General features: G+C 35.8%; 1 long non-coding RNA gene across 1 annotated transcript in view; it reads right to left on the bottom strand.

Annotated features, from left to right (window-relative positions):
* LOC110264223 overlaps window positions 1-12,642 on the bottom strand; it is a 23,380-nt gene extending 10,738 nt beyond the window's left edge. The window contains exon 1 of the long non-coding RNA XR_002349955.1: window positions 12,501-12,642. This is a non-coding gene — a long non-coding RNA (uncharacterized LOC110264223). The remainder of the gene's footprint in view (window positions 1-12,500) is intronic.

Genomic DNA, 13,342 nt, shown 5'->3' with positions numbered 1-13,342 from the left:
GTTAAATGTGGTGGCAATGCTTTCTGTCTTCTGAATGAATGCTTGAACAGTGCATATGTCTTTTGAATTTGTTGTTTAAGACTGTTAAATATGTTGGCTCTTGAAAGAATAATGAACATGAGACATGTTATTGAGAATCTGAAAAATCATAAAAATGATTCTTGAAGCAAGAAAAAGCAGCAAAGAACAAAGCTTGCAGAAAAAAAAAAAAAAGAGAAAGAAAAAAAGAGAAAGCAAGCAAAAAAAGCCAAAGCCCTTAAAACCAAAAGGCAAGGGTAATAAAAAGGATCCCAAGGCTTTGAGCATCAGTGGATAGGAGGGCCAAAAAGGAATAAAATCCTGACCTAAGCGGCTAAACCAAGCTGTCCCTAACCATGTGCTTGTGGCGTGAAGGTGTCAAGTGAAAACTTGAGACTGAGCGGTTAAAGTCAAGGTCCAAAGCAAAAAGAAGAGTGTGCTTAAGAACTCTGGACACCTCTAATTGGGGACTTTAGCAAAGCTGAGTCACAATCTAAAAGGTTCACCCAATTATGTGTCTGTGGCATTTATGTATCCGGTAGTAATACTGGAAAACAAAGTGCTTAGGGCCACGGCCAAGACTCATAAAGAAGCTGTGTTCAAGAATCATCACACTGAACTAAGAGAATCAATAACACTATCTGAATTCTGAGTTCCTATAGATGCCAATCACTCTGAGCTTCAATGGATAAAGCGAGACGCCAAAACTGTTCAGAAGCAAAAAGCTACTAGTCCCGCTCATCTAATTAGAATCTAAAGGTAGCCATTGACAACGGTGATCCACCAACACACAGCTTGCCATAGGAGGACGTGCGTGCGTGAATCAGAAGACAGAGGAAAGCAGAGATTTAGAGGACAAAGCATCTCCAAAACTCCAACATATTATCCATTATTGCACAACAAGTAACTTTTAATTTATGCTCTACTGGTTATTCACAATTCAACTGATAAACATAATTGACTTCCTGACTAAGATTTACAAGATAACCATAGATTGCTTCAAGCCAACAATCTCTGTGGGATTCGACCCTTACTCACGTAAGGTATTACTTGGACGACCCAGTGCACTTGCTGGTTAGTGGTACGCGCTGTGAAAAGTGTGATTCACAATTCGTGCACCAGAAAGTATACAAAGTGGAGAAATCATAAAAAGCCAAAGATTTGAGAAACATCATCCACGCGCACGCGCACGGTATGCGCACTGTACGCGTACGCGCCGGTGGCTGCACGTGATTTTTAAATAGAAAATGTGCCCAGCAATTTCTGAGAGTTGTGGGGCCCAATTTGCAACCAACTTTGGTGCCAAGATGCATTTAAAGGACCAAGGATTGAAGGGAATGAGGAGGTAGTATCATTTTTTACACACATTAGGATTAGTTTAGAGTAGTTTTAGTGAGAGAAGCTCTCTCTTCTCTCTAGGATTAGAATTAGGATTAGGTTCAGTTCTTAGATCTAGGTTTTCATTCATGCTTTCTTCTACCTTTGCTTCTCAATTCTTATTGTTGCAATCATCATTCTTCTATTCCTTTGTTGTAATTTCCTTTATGTTGTTCTTATACTTTGTTGTAGATCTACTTTTGTTTCTTCTCTTCTCTTTCAATTCAATTAGAGGTAATTCATAATAATTGTGCTTCTTTTGATTGTTGTTGTTAATTCCTTGCAATAAGTAGTTGTTAGATTTCATTGTTGTTATCACTTTACTTTGCTTTTCTTTTGTGCCTTCCAAGTGTTTGATGAAATGCTTGGTTGGATTTTAGTATAGATTCTACTCCTCTTGGCCTAGGTAGAGTAATTAGTGATGCTTGAGTTATCTAATTCCTTTGTTGATTGATAATTAGAAGTTGCTAATTGATTTGGATACCACTAAAACTAGTCTTTCCCTTGGGAGTTGGCTAGGACTTGTGGAATCAAGTTGATTCATCCACTTGACTTTCCTCAATGGTTAGAGGTTAACTAAGTAGTAGCAACGGATAATTGTGGTCACAATTGAGGAGGATAACTAGGATAGGACTTCTAATTCTCATTCCTTGTCAAGAGCTTTGTTAGTTGTTAGTTTAATTTCCTTGCCATTTACATTTCATGTCTCTTATACAAAACCCCAAAACACACCTCTAACCAATAACAAGAACACTTTATCGCAATTCCTAGGGAGAATGACCCGAGGTTCAATACTTCGGTTTATAAATTTAGGGGTTTGTTTTAGTGATAAACAAATTTTTGTATGAAAGGATTAATGTTGGTTTAGAAACTATACTTGCAACGAGAATTCATTTATGAAATTCTAAACCATCAATTTTCCGTTCATCAATGATCATCATCACCAAGGGAACTTGCTTCTTGATCTATCACATCCAATTCTTCATAAGGAATATGCCATGGAGGTTGTGCACTAGCCTCCTTGACATCAATTTCAATCTTCTTGGAGGAATACTCTACAACTCGTGATTCCCATGGAGGTTTGGCATCTCCTAAGTCTTCAACCACTTCTTCCTCTTCAACTATTATGGCTTCCTCCACTTGTTCCAATACAAAGTCACATTTCTCGTTGTCCACCGGAGTTTCTAGTGTCTCCTTCATGCTACGCTCTTCTATTGATTCTCCACATGTAGCCATGGGAGTACTTTGAGTGTTGAAGTGTAGTGAGGCTAAATTACCTACTACATCGGTCAAGGTAGCTATGAACTCTTGTGTCATCCTTTGCATCTCTATTTACTCTTGAAGAAGAACGCTTAGAGTGTCATTCATTTGAGATTGGGGTGGATATGAGGGTTCATTACTTGGGAGGAAGGGTTCATGATATGAGGGTGGTTCATCATAATAAGGGTGTGGTGGTTCAACACTCTCCATCTTTTCCACTTGTTGTACAACACACTTCAATCCTTGGTTCTCACATGGTTCGAACTTTTGACGGATGGTTGCTTGAAGTTGATCCATTGCTTTCTTGAGACGATCTTTTGACTCTTGTTCCACTTGGCTAACATAATTAGGATCATATGGCTCTTGGATTGATGGATATGGACATGGTGTATACGGAGGTGGTGGTTCTTGGGAGTAATTGTGTTGGAATTGGGGTGGCTCTATGTATGGTTCATATGGCTCATAAGGTGGTTGGTATGGTGGATATGAGTTAGGATCATATGAGGGTGTTTGGTAGTAGGTGGCTTGTGAGTATGGTGGTTCAAAGCTATGTTGAGGAGGGGGTTCATAGGCAAATGGTGGGGCTGGGGCTTGTTGGTAACTACAAGAGGGTCCACCATATCCATTGGATTGATATGCACCTTGGAATGGTTCTTGCTCATTGTAAGTGGGTGGAGGTTGTTGCCAAGAGGGTTGATCAAATCCTTGTGGTTCTTCCTATTCTTGATTGTCCCATCCTTGATGCAAGCTTTCATTGTAATCTCCTCTTCCTATAACATGATTGTAACCAAACTCATAGCCAAAGGGGTGAGAATTCATAGTATCAAGAGAAAATAAAAACAAAACTAATAAGGAATAATGAAACTGAACTCCTAAAACTAGAAATAACTAACTAAGAAATGGAAAAGCAAATTTATTCACAATATTCACAATAACCAATAATAAGGCACACGTTTGCAATTCTCCGGCAACGGCGCCAAAAATTGATGTTGGAAAAATCGTCGGTAAAGAATTTCACAAAAATAAGCGCGTTGTAAGTATAGATCTAAACCGACAATTAAACCTCAATCAAATTTAATTTGTTTGTCACTAAAGCAAACCCAATAAAATTAACCGAAGTATTCAAACATCGGGTCGTCTCTCAAGGAATTGCAGGGAAGTGTTTTTACTATTGGCTATGAGACTATATCTTTTTGGGTTTTTAAATGTTGAATAAGGAATTTAAATAGCAAGGAAATAAAATAATAATTAAAAAAAGTCTTAGCAAATATTGATAATTAGAATTCCTATCCTCATTATCATAGTCACTTGCGATGGTAATTGCCTTTTGCTCTTACTTAGTTAACCTCTAACAATTGAAGGTAAGTCAACTGAGAAAATCAACTTGAATTCATAAGTCCTAATCAAAGACTAGAGTTAGTGAAGCTCAAGCTAACTAGCAAGTTTTAATCACCAACCAACAAGAGACTTATGATGATTCAAGAGCCTCTAATTAATCAATTCAAACTAAGAATATAAAAATCTAACTTAAAACCCTCCCAAGCATTTTATCAAATACTTGGAAGGCACAACATAAAAACATAGAAAAATAACAAAGAATATTAAATCTAAACAACCAATTGCAAACATCAATAATAACAAACGAAGAAAGGAACAATAATTATGAAATACCTCAAATTGCATTAAATAAAAAATCAAATCTAACATGAGAATTCATAACCTAAATTGACAACATAAAGTAATCAACAAGGGAAATAAATAAACTAGAATGCTAGAACAATTAAAAGTAGAAGAGAACTAAGTAGAAATAAGATAAAATTCAGAAATTGAGAAGGAATAAAACTAAGAACCTAAAACCTAGAGAGAGGAGAGAGCCTCCCTCTTTAGAAAACTACATCTAAAACCTAAAAATTATGTGAATGAATGTTGTCTGCATGATTCCTCCACTTTGTAGCCTCTAATCTGTGTTTTTAGGCTTGGAACTAGGCCAAAAACAGCCCAGAAATCGCCCCCAGCAATTTTTGATACGTGTAGCACGTGGCTCTGTCACGCGTATGCGTCGCCCACGCGTACGCATCGCTGAACTTTTGCAAGGTCACGCGTAAGCGCCATCCACGCATGTGCGTTGCCTAACTGCATGGAAACTATGACAATTTGTATATCATTTTGAAGCCCCGGATGTTAGCTTTCCAACGCAACTGGAACTGCCTCATTCAGACTTCTGTAGCTCAAGTTATGATTGATTTAGTACCAAGAGGTCAGGCTTGACAGCTTAGTAATTCCTTCAATTTCTTGTGTTCCTTCCACTTTTATATGCTTCCTTTCCATCCTCTAAGCCATTCCTACCCTATAACCCCTGAAAACACTTAATGAACATATCACGGCATCAAATGGTAATAAGAGAGGCTTAAAATTACCAAATTTAAGGCAAAAGAAGCATGTTTTCAATCATAGTACAAAATTAGGAAGGATTTGTAAAACCATGCGAATTATATGAATAAGTGTGAGTTTAGTGGATAAAATCCACTCAATTAAGCACAAGATAAACCCAAAAAATGGGTTTTATCAGAGCCACATTCCACATCTTTCCAACACTTCCAAACAATCACAAAACCATGCCAAATTCAAAATCTCTTTTGAAAGACTCAAAATCATTCATTTCAAAATCAGGATTTGATCATAAAATTCCTCAACGGAGTCTCAAGACTTCAGGGGAGAATAACCTAACTCATTTCTTAAATTCCTTGAAAACCTCCGAAACCTTAACTTCTTGATTTGAATAAATAAATTGAATTTAAACTAAAACCAAGTCATGTATCCAAATATTCCGAACCAATTTCAAAACCAACTTACTTAAACCAAAACCAAATCATTTAAGCCGAAAACCAATTTCAGTTTCATTCTTAAATCTGTTTCCAAAGGCTCGGAATTGTTTCTGTTTTACTAAGTCAAAGTTTCAAAAAATACTTCAAACTTTTCCTAAAATGTTGCAAAGTGAAATTAGTTAATCAAACTCCATTAAAACTCCTTCAAATTCGCTTACTTACTCAAATTCCAAAACTTAATTATCTTCATCTTGAAATTGACTTTAAAACACGATTCTTTTCTAAAATAGTTTACATTCAAAATATAATAATTTCCTTAATAAAAGGGTTCAAACATAATCCATTTATCAGTAATACAGTTCAAGGCATAATCCATTCTTTTTTAAAATACCATTTCAAATAAAATCTTGGATTTTATAGAAATTTCGGCAGCATCTCTCCTAAAACTTGGACTTTGCCACCCTTTCCAGATTCCAACCAAACCAATCATCAACTCTTTCCTACAGGTTCAAGACCAAATCAGTTTCCAATAAAACAAAAACTCAAATTTCAGATTATCAAAAACCATTTCAAATCAACCAATCCAGAAATCTCCAATTTATCAAAATCAAACATTGTTTCAATCAAACAGGCAACCATATTCATTCAAGACAAAATCAGACAATTCATAAGACTTACACAATCACCAGAAATACATTTCGCACAGCATATCTATTTATAACAATTCTCATTTAAAATAAATTAGTTTGTATAAAAATCCCCTACCTTGACTCGTCGAAACTATAACCCAAACGCTTCAACCGAACTCTTTCCTCTCCGCCCGGAACCGACGACAACCACAAACTTAGCCCTTTATCACTTTTGCAGCACTCACAGCAACTTAAAAGCGGAATTCAACATACATACCTCAAACTTACGTTACCTAACCTCATAGTTTATAACCAAGCATAATAGAATACTAACGTAGGGGTTTTCTGAAACATAAATACTTACCGAACTAAGAAAACAAAACAGCGGCGTTCACTGAACCAGCTTGGCGGCAGCCCCGGCAACCACCTCGAGCGGCAGCGGCGACCAGAACTCTGGCAACGACGACTGTAACAAACATGCAGCGATGAAAAGCTTCCGGAAACTCAAAAGGAACGAAAGCTAACTTAAAAACCCTTACCGGCAATGGTTCTTAGTGGCGGCAGAGGCGTTCTCGGCGGTAGAGGCTCGGCCAGAAGTTTCGGCAGTGGTGGATCTGGCGGCGGTTCGGACGAAGACGGTACCGAGACAAGAACGGCGACTGGGCACGACAGCTGGACGGGTCGAGCTACTCCCTTCCTCGCGGATCTCTCTCCTCTGCTTCACCCATGGACGATAGCGACATGGACAGCAACTAGACAGGTCACGGCCCTTCCTGTCTCGCAGATCTCTCTGTCCTCTGCTTCACCCATGAACGACGGCGATGCTGGCTCCCTTCGGCGACGGTGGCAACGCGGACAGCTGCAACAATGGCAACGGGCTTCATGGCGGCAGCTCCCACGCAGCACGTCTCTCTCTCTCTCACTCTCTTCTCATGAACGGCGGCGACGATGTCTGGCAGCAGGGAGGACGAATGGCGACCATGAAGACTCCTCCTCGCGCGGCTCTCTCTCTCTCTCTCCCTCGGTCTTGGTTCTCCTCGTGATGGCGATGAGTGGCGCGGTGGCAGCGGCGGTCTGCGATGGTGGCACGAGCTCCTCCCTCCACCGACACTCTCCTCTTGGACCTCCTCTCTCCTCTGCCAGCAGCGGTGGCGACGGTGGCACTGACACCCACCACGCCACCTCCCTCTTCCCGCGCCCTACTTCTCTCCCCTTCCCTTTCTTTTCTTTTCTTCTTTCTTTCTTTCTTTCTTTCTTTTCCTTCTGTTAACCGTGGGTGATGGGGCTAGGGTTTGGTTGGGGAGTGTGTGTGAGAGAGTGTTATGTTGAGGTAGAATTAGGGTTTCCATTTGGGGGTTTTGGGTTTAATTAGAGTAAGGTAATTTTAATAAAATTTGAACATAGAGTATTAATTTGAAAAACTAATTTAATCTCTAAAATTAATTTTAAATATTATTTGTGGTATAAAAATACTAATTGATTATCAATCAATTTCTCTAATTGAAAATACATAGTAATATAATTAATTTTCTTTATCCTTAAAACTTAAATTATTGAATGATATAAATATAATTGATCTAAAATCAAATCATATAAAATTCTTATTATTTCATAACTACCAACTTTATAACTTAATTATAGAAATTAATTCAATAATCATAAAATTAGATGAAATTCTGATTTAAATAGCCAAACCTCATTATTTTTGAATTTCTAAAACTTTAAATCATAAATAGAAAAATAATCCATAAGTATAGAGTTTGGATAAAAACCTTAATTTATTTCAAATCCAATTAATCAAAATTGCCTTAAATTATTTTCAATAAAAAGAATTTTTGAAATTAAAACTGTAAATAAATATATGATTTGAGATTAGTTCAAAATAGGACTTTTCAAAAGTCTTGGATCCTACATTCCACCCACCTTATAAAAATTTTCGTCCTCGAAAATTAAAATAATGCATAAGATAATACATAGCCTTAGTGATCTACTTTTTAAATATTTTTTAGAAAAGTAAGAAATCTTAACACACACACACACACACACACACACACACACACACACACACACATATATATATATATACATAAGTTCAAATACCTGACATCCATAAGATTGAAATATAAGGGTGAAATATAGCGCAAGGCAGAAGATAAAGATAGGCTCGATGCAAAAAGGTTATATGGTTTCAAAACTTTACAAAAGCTTGAAGAAATAATATAGGGTGCAAGTCAAGATAAGCAAAGCGGTGGTTAGCATGGCAAAAAGGCTACAAAGCAGGTTGGTATCTAACAACAGATATAACGTTCACTCACAGATCTCGTACCCCTTTCCAAATATCAACTTCCTAATTCCATCAATTACTTCACAACTCCATAACTGGTCACAAGCCTAACATCTGCAAACTCTTCCGCGAGAAACAAAACTCCCACAACATCTCATAATGTCGGACACTTACTGCTTCCCTTTCCATAACCGCAAACCACATTCTAGAGAACTAAAGCATCGCATTACTATATCTAAAGATCGCACGTGACATCAAAATAATTCTCGAGTTTATTCAGAAGGATAAAAGACTTTGAAAAAAGAAGGACAAACAACAAGGATAATCTCCGCAAGAGTTTTGAAAGAACTGCTGAATCTACAAGTAAACAAGGATGTACAATCGATGAAGAGTATTGGAAAGAAATTCAGTTTAACAACCTCAAGGATGACTCCCAAACCAGAGATAACTGATAGGAACACAAAAAAGATAAGCAAGGCAGTAGTTTGGAACTAAATCAAGCTGAGTTAAAAAGTATAAAATCATAGAAGAAGGTTAACTAAAGCTAGTGATGGCACTCTCAAGGTTTAAAGTTTATGATTAAGTACACATAATACATTTGAATATAAAGAATGAAAAACTGAAGGAAGATCACCTTATGTGCTAAAAGAAAGGTATGTAACTCGCATTTTACAAAAGGGTGACAGAAACATATATCAAAACTACAATATGGTTAAAAAAAACTAAATTGCATTTTGTCCAAATAGTTTCCAAGTAAAAGACAAAATAGGTGAGGTTTGAAAAATGAAAGTCAATTGAGTTAAGGCCAAACAATTTTGAAAATCCTGAAAGACATTTAGGTACTTAATCAAATAAAGGTATATACTGAAATTGTGGCAAGGTTGTAAGAAAATCAAATGTTTGTTCAAGAATTCTCAAAGTTTATATTCAAACAAGCGTGTATAAAATTTATAGCAAATATGGAACAAGTTAAACTCTATTTAGAAAAGGAAACTCTGAGGTAAAAATTTGCTTATCAGTCAGTGTCAAAATTTTATTTAAAACAGTGCATGCCAACTTCAAAATAATTTTGTCAATTTAAAGAATAGCTATGGATGCAATTTAAGCGGGAAGAATCGATTTAAATTTTTTAAGAGAATCCAAAACTTGTTTCAAAAGTTCACATCAAAACTCTAAGAATACACTTGAAATTGCCATCACATAAGAATATTCAAGAATATTAAGATGTACTTAAAAAGAAATCAGACCAAACAAGAAAGGATCTTAAATCAAGGGAGTTCAAACAAGATCCACGAAGCATGGGACATCAAACAAACTTTTCATTTGTCCAAAAGAATACAAAACTCGTAAGGAAAGACAACTCAATCAACAGTGAATTTTCAAGAAAGAACCTTTGGCTAAAGAAGGACAATTAAGAGAACAAACAACGCACTAGATAGAAACAAATTCAAGCTGACTCGGATGAGTATGAGATTTACAAGAGAAGGAAAACTGAGACTAATGGTGGTGTTCATAAAAGAAAAAGAATAGTTAAAAACAAAATCAAGTATCACAACATAGAAACAAAAGCTTAAAGAATTAGTCCATACTTGAGAGGAAAGGTATGAACCCAATATTTTCAAAAGAACTACAAATGCATAAATAATGTATCATGCTAAATTAAACTCAATTTGTCAAACGAAAGCTAACTAGAATAAAAGCGAAAATCCCTTCCTTTTTGGATAATAAAAAAAATACCTAAGTACATAATCAAATAAAGTTACGTATAGGAACCGTAGTAAAATTATTTGAAAAGTCAAATTGTATGTAAAGTAAGTATAGTTCTGTAAACCAGTAAAAGAACATGCGAAGTATTAGAAATAAATAGTTTTTAAATTGCATAAGGAATTTTCAAAGTTTTCTATAAATAAGTGTATATTGAATCAAAAGCAATCTTTATAAAAATTTGAAAATTGATTGTAAATGCGGTCAAATAAGAGAAAACCTAAATTATAAGTGGATTTGGAATAAGGACCTAAAAAGCACAGTGGATGAAGACGAGGTCAAGGTCATATAAAAAAAATATACGAATCACGAAGAAGAAGTTAAACAAAGAAAGGCAGATGCAACATGGATTTCAAACAAGAATATAAAAGTAGGATCAAACAAGAATGCATATGCATAGAGGAATAGGGTTAGAAAAATCAAACTACTTTCAAAAGAATTTGCAAACAAGAACTTCAAGTTAGGCTATGAAAGAACAAGTTGACTCCAGTAGAATTCAAGATATATAACTGGATAATCTCGAGAAATAGTTTCTAACGTTCCCAAAACCCACGAGTCACGTTACCTATTACTCGTATCTCGTCTATAATAACCCATTAGTACATTCATATACATAATCCACTCGTTTTAAGCCGGCCAAACTTAACACAAGGAATTATGCAATGCAAGACTAACAACATTAATCAATAGACTGTCATGTGCAAAAAGCTCTAAATCTCGTTATCCTAACAAGACTATTACATGACAAAGCTCAGAGTATGCAATTGAAGCATAGTCAGTCCATTCCTCGGGCTCTACAGAAAAGACTGCTCTGATACCACAAATGTAACACCCTCACTATCCGAATGTCATACTTCCGACTGCGCCACTCTGATAGCTTGGGCATTACGACAACTCTAAACATATTTAATACTAAAATATGAGCCTGTTTAAAACTTAAAACCGCATAACCTTAAAAAATACATTTTTTGTTGAAAACATAAACATACATGTACATACAAACCAGATACAATACCTTAAGATATATATATATAAAACACTAGCTTACAAACATACATATCATAATTTCCTATCCCTCTTACAAACTTAATAAAGATAAAGGCGAGGGAAAAATAATAGCTAAGATAATACAAAAATACCGAATAAACAAAAAATGAATATAACTCTACTGAAGATTCGTCGTCCATATCCTGAAAAGGAATAACCTGTAGGGGAGTGAGAACGTCGTCTTCGCTTGTTCTCACTATAGGATTTACAGAAATTGCTATAACAAGATATGTAATATAAAATTATTCGTAGAGTACAATGATCATGGCTCGTCTTATGAGTCTTTCCAAAAACCTTGGGTACACATTCGAAATCCAGAAAATCCCTTTTCGAAGACTTGGTAAATTTCTCAAATATTTTAAAACTTGCAAAATCTGAAAAGTTTTTCCTAGACAGTATGAATGACCAACATGTCCCAAACATAGGTTCAATTAAGTCTATGCTGTAAGAGTTTGATTTTTCATACTTTTCTAGACCACAACCATGAAAGCAGTTACATACGCGGTATAAATGATCATCCCGTTCCAAGCATAAGTTCATTAAGTCTATGCTGAACTGGTCGGATACTTTATACAAAACTAGAACTCAACATACCAACCACGGCCTCAAGCCCATCCAATCCAACATGGCCCCTGGCCCAAACAACTCAATCATCAACCAATTCATCACAACCCAACCCATCAAACACAATCACAAATACTATAGTTCAAACACAATCAATAGCAATTACAACAAATATAGCAGTTAACAGTTAACATAAGTATTCATATAGGCAAACCAATTACAATATGCACACCCAAACAATGTCACATAAATGCAAATGATGAATGTCTGTCTTACTGGCAGTGATATCACATTGTTGGTTATGTTGCCAAACCCTACTAGGATAAGCGGGATCCAACCACCGTCTTTATCCGTATGTCCTACAGACAAGCGGGATTAAACCATCGTCCTTGCCCGGAACACACAAGCGGGATCAAACCACTGTCCTTGCCTTCACCATAAGCAGGATTAAACCACCGTCCTTACGTGGGCGCCGCACTTCGACAAGCAGGATTAAACCACCGTCCTTGCCAGGCGCAAGCGACTTATCAACAATCTCATCTTAGCATAAGTAGGACGAACCCGGCCCTTATGCCTACCAAGTAATAACTCATCAATCTTGATGATATCCACAATCAATCAGGCTCAATAACTTATTTCAAATTCATTCTTGGCCCATTTTCTTTTAAATAACAAATGTACTCAATTCACATCTTGCCAAGAATCACTTTTCAAAACGGAACCACATTCCACATCTTTCCAACACTTCCAAACAATCACAAAATCATGCCAAATTCAAAATCTCTTTTGAAAGACTCAAAATCATTCATTTCTAAATCAAAATTTTGTCATAAAATTCCTCAGCGGAGTCTCAAGACTTCAGGGGAGAATAACTTAACTCATTTCTTAAATTCCTTGAAAACTTTCGAAACATTAACTTTTTTATTTGAATAAATAAATTGAATTTAAACCAAAACCAAGTCATGTATCCAAATATTCCGAACCAATTTCAAAACTAACTTACTTAAACCAAAACCAAATCATTTAAGTTGAAAACCAATTTCAATTTCATTCTTAAATCTGTTTCCAAAGGCTCGGAATTGTTTCAGTTTTACTAAGTCAAAGTTTCAGAAAATACTTCAAACTTTTCCTAAAATGTTGTAAAGTGAAATTAGTTAATCGAACTCCATTAAAACTCCTTCAAATTTGCTTACTTACTCAAATTCCAAAACTTAATTATCTTCATCTTTAAATCAACTTTAAAACATGATTCTTTTTTTAAAATAGTTTACATTCAAAATATAATAATTTCCTTAACAAAAGGGTTCAAACATAATCCATTTATCAGTAATACAGTTCAAGGCATAATCCATTCCTTTTTAAAATACCATTTCAAATAAAATCTCAGATTTTATAGAAATTTCGGTAGCATCTCCCCTAAAACTTGGACTTTGCCACCCTTTCCGGGTTCTAACCAAACCAATCCTCAACTCTTTCCAACAGGTTCAAGACCAAATCAGTTTCCAATAAAACAAAAACTCAACTTTCAAATTATCAAAAACCATTTCAAATCAACCAATCCAAAAATCTCCAAT

Source organism: Arachis ipaensis, chromosome B07 (assembly GCF_000816755.2).
Source record: "Arachis ipaensis cultivar K30076 chromosome B07, Araip1.1, whole genome shotgun sequence".
Classification (NCBI taxonomy): domain Eukaryota; kingdom Viridiplantae; phylum Streptophyta; class Magnoliopsida; order Fabales; family Fabaceae; genus Arachis; species Arachis ipaensis.
This window is presented reverse-complemented; position numbering and strand designations above follow the sequence as displayed.